The sequence below is a fragment of the Oncorhynchus kisutch genome, linkage group LG6 (genome assembly GCF_002021735.2).
Source record: "Oncorhynchus kisutch isolate 150728-3 linkage group LG6, Okis_V2, whole genome shotgun sequence".
Taxonomy (NCBI): Eukaryota; Metazoa; Chordata; class Actinopteri; order Salmoniformes; family Salmonidae; genus Oncorhynchus; species Oncorhynchus kisutch.
The window spans coordinates 84,080,685-84,089,816 of NC_034179.2; positions in this window are offsets into that span (position 1 = coordinate 84,080,685).

The window sequence follows — 9,132 nt, forward strand, 5'->3', positions numbered from 1 at the left end:
TGGATTTAACTATAGTCTGAGCCACTGTTGTATACCCACATCCCTTCACTGTTATTGGATAGTAGTGTTGCCGGCAGTGACAACACAACAACACCCACATGTTCCCTCCGCCTCGCTCCATGATGAGCATCACCAGTTACCCAGCTCTCTTCTAATTATATTATGGACTTAATGAGTTTTAATTGGGAGGAGATCTTAACTTACAGCCCTAATTGCATCTGATTAAAGACAATATTAGTTTTACTGTCTGGCAAATTGGTTGGGGAGGGGGGCAGGAAGGGGGGTTAAGGAGAGCGAGAGGTTTTTAGTGAGAGATCAATGGTCTCCTTGTAGAGATGGTCATCTAATGGAGAAGAGGGGGAGACAGGAGGAGGAGACCAGGAGGAGAGAGGAGGAGAGGAGGAGACAGGAGGAGAGAAAGAGACCAGGAGGAGAGAAAGAGAGCAGGAGGAGAGGAAGAGACAGGAGGAGAGGGGATGAGGGTAAAGGGAGGTCATCATGAAGAAAGGATCAAGATGAAGTAGTGTTAATAAGGAGATATAGGAGGAGGGGAGGGAAGAGAACTATGATGGAGGGAGGACTAGGAGAATGATGGAGGGAGGACTAGGACAATGATGGAGGGAGGACTAGGAGAATGATGGAGGAAGGACTAGGGGAATGATGGAGGGAGAACTAGGAGAATGATGGATGGAGGACTAGGAGAATGATGGAGGGAGGACTAGGAGAATGATGAAGGGAGAACTAGAATGATGGATGCAGGACTAGGAGAATGATGGATGGAGGACTAGGAGAATGATGGAGCGAGGACTAGGAGAATGATGAAAGGAGAACTAGAATGATGGATGGAGGACTAGGAGAATGATGGATGGAGGACTAGGAGAATGATGGAGCGAGGACTAGGAGAATGATGGATGGAGGACTAGGAGAATGATGGAGGGAGGACTAGGAGAATGATGGAGGGAGGACTAGGAGAATGATGGAGGGAGGACTAGGAGAATGATGGATGGAGGACTAGGAGAATGATGGAGGGAGGACTAGGAGAATGATGGAGGGAGGACTAGGAGAATGATGGAGGGAGGACTAGGAGAATGATGGAGGGAGGACTAGGAGAATGATGGAGGGAGGACTAGGAGAATGATAGATGGAGGACTAGGAGAATGATGGATGGAGGACTAGGAGAATGATGGAGGGAGGACTAGGAGAATGATGGAGGGAGGACTAGGAGAATGATGGAGGGAGGACTAGGAGAATGATGGTGGGAGGACTAGGAGAATGATGGAGGGAGGACTAGGAGAATGATGAAGGGAGAACTAGAATGATAGAGGGAGGACTAGGAGAATGATGGAGGGAGGACTAGGAGAATGATGGAGGGAGGACTAGGAGAATGATGGAGGGAGGACTAGGAGAATGATGGAGGGAGGACTAGGAGAATGATGGAGGGAGAACTAGGAGAATGATGGAGGGAGAACTAGGAGAATGATGGAGGAAGGACTAGGGGAATGATGGAGGGAGAACTAGGAGAATGATGGATGGAGGACTAGGAGAATGATGAAGGGAGAACTAGAATGATGGATGCAGGACTAGGAGAATGATGGATGGAGGACTAGGAGAATGATGGAGCGAGGACTAGGAGAATGATGAAAGGAGAACTAGAATGATGGATGGAGGACTAGGAGAATGATGGATGGAGGACTAGGAGAATGATGGAGCGAGGACTAGGAGAATGATGGATGGAGGACTAGGAGAATGATGGAGGGAGGACTAGGAGAATGATGGAGGGAGGACTAGGAGAATGATGGAGGGAGGACTAGGAGAATGATGGATGGAGGACTAGGAGAATGATGGAGGGAGGACTAGGAGAATGATGGAGGGAGGACTAGGAGAATGATGGAGGGAGGACTAGGAGAATGATGGAGGGAGGACTAGGAGAATGATAGATGGAGGACTAGGAGAATGATGGATGGAGGACTAGGAGAATGATGGAGGGAGGACTAGGAGAATGATGGAGGGAGGACTAGGAGAATGATGGAGGGAGGACTAGGAGAATGATGGTGGGAGGACTAGGAGAATGATGGAGGGAGGACTAGGAGAATGATGAAGGGAGAACTAGAATGATAGAGGGAGGACTAGGAGAATGATGGAGGGAGGACTAGGAGAATGATGGAGGGAGGACTAGGAGAATGATGGAGGGAGGACTAGGAGAATGATGGAGGGAGGACTAGGAGAATGATGGAGGGAGAACTAGGAGAATGATGGAGGGAGAACTAGGAGAATGATGGAGGGAGGACTAGGAGAATGATGGAGGGAGGACTAGGAGAATGATGGAGGGAGGACTAGGAGAATGATGGAGGGAGGACTAGGAGGATGATGGAGGGAGGACTAGGAGAATGATGGAGGGAGAACTAGGAGAATGATGGAGGGAGAACTAGGAGAATGATGGAGGGAGGACTAGGAGAATGATGGCGGAAGGAGAGATAGAGAAAGAGGGAGATATCGCTTAGAGCAAAAATATTCATAATAACTCCTTTTCAGACTGTCTTTGAGTACAACCAAGGTCAGGTGACATGGACCTATCGAGTCCACATTGAAGCATGACTAACATGTTCTCCACAGTACATGACTGTATTATAAACCTCCATAGTGTAGACCCTCCTACACCCTCTTAATTTATCACTAACACTGTCCTTACCCAGATGTGTGTTCTTCCATAGCCTCACAGTATGTATTTGAGGAGATTAGTTGGCTTACAGGGTTCTTAAGAGCGGAATACTGCAGGGAAATCATTAAGCTGTGTGATAGGGAGCAGGTTTCACTGGTTAAACACACCTATAGCACAGGGATATGCATACACAATGGAACGTACAGTGTTTTAATCATTCATGAACACTAACAACACCACTATGTGTAGACACACACACAGACTGTAGGTATGCACACACACGTAACACTCAGACACACACACACACAGCCCCTCTCTCTCTCCATCTCTCACTCTCTCCTTTCAAAGCTCTACTCATCTTGGCCTGGATCAGTGGTGAGTCAAAGACAGACACTAGAGAGCTGCAGGTAAATTATGCTTATATGAGGGTTATTTCCTCTGGCTTGTGAAGTAAAGCACATGCTTAATTGCCATCCTCACCTGACCAATTGTATAATTTCCTTTATTTTTTCACAACAACCTCTCCTGCCCAGACTAGGAGCAGGTAATGAGCTTGAGGTGTCCCCCAAAGCTTTAGACGAGGCGGCTTGAAATAGGTTTCACTAATTTACCAATTAGTCATAAGGTACAGTTGTGAGAGAGCGAGTTCCCTAAGTCCCTGAGTACCTAGCTAGCTACCCCCACCACCACTCCTATATCCTCTTAGTGAGAGAGCGAGTTCCCCAAGTCATTAAGTAGCTAGCTACCCCCACCACCACTCCTATAGCCTCTTAGTGAGAGAGCAAGTTCTCCAAGTCATTAAATAGCTAGCTACCCCAACCACTACTCCTATAGCCTCTTAGTGAGAGAGCAAGTTCCCCAAGTCATTAAATAGCTAGCTACCCCAACCACCACTCCTATAGCCTCTTAGTGAGAGAGCAAGTTCCCCAAGTCTTTGAGTAGCTAGCTACCCCCACCACCACCACTCCTATAGCCTCTTAGTGAGAGAGCGAGTTCCCCAAATCTTTGAGTAGTTAGCTACCCCCACCACCACTCCTAGAGCCTCTTAGTGAGCGGGCGAGTTCCCCAAGTCATTAAATAGCTAGCTACCCCCACCACCACTCCTATAGCCTCTTAGTGAGAGAGCAAGTTCCCCAAGTCATTAAATAGCTAGCTACCCCCACCACCACTCCTATAGCCTCTTAGTGAGAGAGCGAGTTCCCCAAGTCTTTGAGTAGCTAGCTACCCCCACCACCACTCCTATAGCCTCTTAGTGAGAGAGCGAGTTCCCCAAATCTTTGAGTAGTTAGCTACCCCCACCACCACTCCTAGAGCCTCTTAGTGAGAGAGTGAGTTCCCCAAGTCTTTGAGTAGCTAGCTACCCCCACCACCACTCCTATAGCCTCTTAGTGAGAGAGCGAGTTCCCCAAGTCTTTGAGTAGTTAGCTACCCCCACCACCACTCATATAGCCTTTTAGTGAGAGAGTGAGTTTCCCAAGTCTTTGAGTAGTTAGCTAACCCCACCACCACTCATATAGCCTCTTAGTGAGAGAGTGAGTTTCCCAAGTCTTTGAGTAGTTAGCTAACCCCACCACCACTCATATAGCCTCTTAGTGAGAGAGTGAGTTTCCCAAGTCTTTGAGTAGCTAGCTACCCCCACCACCACTCCTATAGCCTCTTAGTGAGAGAGTGAGTTTTCCAAGTCTTTGAGTAGCTAGCTACCCCCACCACCACTCATATAGCCTCTTAGTGAGAGAGTGAGTTTCCCAAGTCTTTGAGTAGCTAGCTACCCCCACCACCACTCCTATAGCCTCTTCCCACTGCAGTCATCATCACTCCATTAATGCGGTCCTCCGCTCCTCTGCTCATCCTTTGGCCTTTTCCACTTCTGTGAGGAAGCTTGGTCCCATCTGCACTTTGGAAATTAGTATGCTCCTCTTGTGCCTTGGAGGGAGGGAGGGAGTGTTTGTGGGAGTGGAGTGAGGGAGTGTGTGAATGTGTTGGCGTTGGCAAGACTGCTTCTGTGTTTAAGTGAGTTGGGACCAGTCCCGCTGACCAGATGATCATGAGTTGGGTGTCTGGAGACATGAAGACTTATGAGAACAGGGATCAGCTTCACACGAACAAAGTTTTGCTCCAGGTGGAAATCACATTTTTCACCGATAGAAACACTTTCCCAAGATGTGTTCCACTGATTCCCTCCCATCAAAACCTAACCCGAGGAATTTCAGGTCTCAATGACATAAAACTAAGCTTCATTTTTTGTTATATTGGCCTGAATAATCGTTATGTGTGAGTCTAAGCACATCAATCCCTGAGAGTGGCTGTGCCAATGCTTCTGTGTGGACATCAGTGTGAGACTGCATAATATATACTTATGGGAATCACTCAGTATGTTTTCTCCTAATTAAATATGAATTCACCCCTCTGCATGTGTATGACTGTTTGATGTGGGCCTCTATTCCTCTATTAGTATACAAGCACATCTGTGCAGCTGTGGGTGTGTGTGTGTGTGTGTGTGTGTGTTTGTGTTTGTTTGAATGTGTGTGAGTGTGTGCGTGCGTGTGGATGCAATGGGCGACGTGTGTGTTCATGTGTTCATGCATGCGTTTAATGTGTGCACACACTGTAAGTATGAGTGTGTGAGTGTGAGCGTGTGTGTGTGAGTGTGAGTGTGTGTGTGTGTCTGTATCAAGAGTGTATCCAGAGAGTAGAACATGTTCCTGCCTTTCTCATCAGTCAATGAGTACCTTGAACTCCAGGGTAATTGTGACTAATTAAGACAAATAATTGAGTGAATTAAGCCGTGAAAGAGTTTGAATAAAACAGAGAGTTGATCTGTCTGTCCAAGCGGTGCATGTGAAATATTATGTCACTGCACTCATTCTTCTCTAGTCACTCGCTCCCCTCACAACCTACTGTATATGTGTCTTACATACAGCTCTCTCTCTGTATCTCTTGCTCTCTACTGTACCTCTCTGTTCCTCCCTCTCTCTCATCCTCTCATCCCCCACATGCTAATGGACTCCACAACCCCTCCTCCCTTCCCATGTCTGTCTAATCAAAAATCAATTAAGAACACCTTGCCGCCAAGTCTCGAGAGCCCGGCCCGGGCTGAGGGTGGAACGGAAACGCTTCTCCCTCTATTCTCTCTCTCCTCTCTCTCTCTCTTCCTCTGTTCTATTTCTCTCCACTCTTTGCATCTCTCTTCCTGTGCTAAGCACCGCCCCTCCTGTCTACTGGAAGTTCGCAAAATGATTTACGAGAACTGAGAACTTAATTTATATATTATTTTCCTGCTGCATCCTCTCATTTATTTATTAGATTTTTCTCCCCGCCACGCTGCCTCTTCCTGTCTCTGGCGTGGAAGAGGAGGAGGAGGAGAGGAGGACGGGAGGATGGGATTAGAGGGGTAATGTGGTCTCAGGGCAGACCAGCAGACTGGCAGGCCTGCAGACATGGAACAGATCTGTCCCACAGTTAATGGCATTAGTGCTGTCTCTGAGCTGAATGAGGGAGAGGAGGGAGGGAGGGAGGGAGGGAGGGAGGGAGGGAGGGAGGGAGGGAGGGAGGGAGGGAGGGAGGGAGGGAGGGAGGGAGGGAGGGAGGGAGGGAGGGAGGGAGGGAGGGAGGGAGGGAGGGAGGGAGGGAGGGAGGGAGGGAAAGGTTAGGGAAGGGGAGTCCGACTGGGAGAGACAGACAAACATATTAAAACTGCCTCTCTACCAGCCACACACCTACTGTTTACTTTACTCCAACTAAACTGTGTGTCCCTCAACACACACTCTCCATCTGCACCTGTACACACAGCAATACACTTACATGCACTCCTGCACCGATTCACACAAACGCCCTCAAACAAACAAACAGAAGTACACACACATTCATGCGTATGCATGTACGCACACACACACACCACACATGCGCACACACACACACACACCACACATGCGCACACACACACACACACCACACATGCGCACACACACACACAAACACATAGAAACACACACACACACCACACATGCGCACACACACACACACACACCACACATGCGCACAGACACACACAAACACATAGAAACACACACACACACACAAACACATAGAAATACTCTCTCCATGTCAGGTGCAAATGGACTTCAGTGCAAAGGCAAACACGGTACTCAGCAGAGAGGGGACATCATTGTCGACTCTGTCGACTGTCTATGCGGATAAAGCTACAATCACTCCTCTCCGAGCTAGTCTCTCCTTTACTCATTTGCACTTCCACAGTTTTCTAACAAGGTGTTACTGATCCTTGCGGCTTTGGTGACGTCAACACCAACACCGCGTTCTCCTGGCTGTCTCTCAGTAGAGTCTCCAAACACAGCAGTCCTCCCAGCCTCCCTGCCTGGGTATCAAAGCCCCAAGGAACCACCACCAACACAGGCTCAAATTACCCTCAGCAGTTTGCTGGGAGAGACAAAAACACACAGCAGAGCAGAGAGGAGAGACCAGAGAGGAGAGAGAGACAAAACAACACAGGTGGGGAGGGAGAGCGAGTGAGAGACAGAGAGACAGGGAGATAGATAGAGAGATAGCGAGAGAGAGAGAGAGAGAGAGAGAGGGTGAGAGAGAGAGAGAGAGAGAGAGAGAGAGAGAGAGAGAGAGAGAGAGAGACAACATAACACAGGTGGGGAGGGAGAGCGAGTGAGAGACAGAGAGACACGGAGAGAGATAGCGAGAGAGAGAGAGAGAGAGAGAGGGAGAGAGGGTGAGAGAGAGGGGAAGGATCAGCAATGAAATGCCAGGGACAGCTGGAGGAGAGGACAGGAGAAAGGGCAGACAAAGAGAGGAGAGGAGGAGAGTTGTAGCCTTTTAAACATGCACACATCTAGTGCATGAACTTTGGCATTGTTACTGGCAACAGGAGAGGGAGTGGAGAGGGAATGAGAGAGGACACTGACAGACAGGTGGAGCCAACGCACACTGGCTTGTGATGGATGAAGAGGAGATTTAGTAAATATACATGGAGCCCTCCTCCCTGGCACGTTGTGCTGCCTCAGCACACAGCAGATTGGCTGCTTCGCCCCATTGTCTCCCTCCACCTGAAAAAGGTTAAGTCATGAAAATATTGTCTTGGATCATGAAAATATTAACAAGTCTGCCCCTCCCTGCTAACGTGAACCTAGTCACAGGGAGAAGGGGAGAGGATAGAGTATGGAGGAGAGAGAAAGAGAGGAGGGGGGTAGAGAGATACTAACTTAGCCTCCAGTGCTCTCTCTTTTTATCTCTGTGTATCCAAGGCCACCTCGGGCTCCAAAGGTGTGTCTGCAAACAGCTTTAGACAGAGCTAATGATTCCATAGGGGAGAGCTGTCATAGCCGCCCCCCACAGAGGTCCTCCTGAGCCCCCAGGAAGGTGTGTGGTTGTAAGGGGAACGGCTTTACAGGTATAGGCCCTGGTAAAGGTCACCTACTGATGGAGAATGGAGATAGGGCTCCCAATGGTTACTCTGCATATAAAGGGATGGATTAAGGGCCAGTGTTTTTCCTGATTGAAATTCCTTAACCCACAGCTCCTGCACCAGTGATTCTGAGCCTCAAAATAATTAAGAATTCAGGCTTTTATGGCATATGGTACTTTATTTTGCCATTGGGCTTCACTATATTAGCATATTAGCATAGTACTGTTTAAAGCATATTGCTTTGAATACTCTGAAGAATTACCTTTATGTTATGGTAACTGAATGCTAACTTTATGCTCACTGTGTGAATACTGTACAGGGTTATAGCTGTAGTGTTTGTCCAATATGACCGTAATCTCATTCTCCAGTCCACCGCTCCAGCCTCTGCATCACCACAGAACAGCACTGGCCACTAGGATAGACAGCACTTCATCAATCACGCTCCTGTCCTGACACTCTGCCAACACACTGCATGGAGATGATGAGAGGAAAGCCTTTCATGTACTACCTGCCTTTCACTTCAGTAAACACACACACACCAACACACACTCGTAATAATTTCACTGAAATCAAAAAACAGAAATCCCTCTCGCCGCCAATTTATCAAGCTGCCACTTTCTGTCAGTGCTGTGTCGTCATAGCCTTTTATCCTCAGCATCATTATTTTGTGTCTCAATGGCTGTGGAGGCAGAGGAACCACAAGGCAGAGACAGTCTCTAGCTGGGGAGGCAGAGGAACATCAAGGCAGAGACAGTCTCTAGCTGGGGAGGCAGAGGAACATCAAGGCAGAGACAGTCTCTAGCTGGGGAGGCAGAGGAACATCAAGGCAGAGACAGTCTCTAGCTGTGGAGGCAGAGGAACTGCAAAGCAGAGACAGTCTCTAGCTGTGGAGGCAGAGGAACATCAAGGCAGAGACAGTCTCTAGATGGGGAGGCAGAGGAACATCAAGGCAGAGACAGTCTCTAGCTGGGGAGGCAGAGGAACATCAAGGCAGAGACAGTCTCTGGCTGGGGAGGCAGAGGAACATCAAGGCAGAGACAGTCTA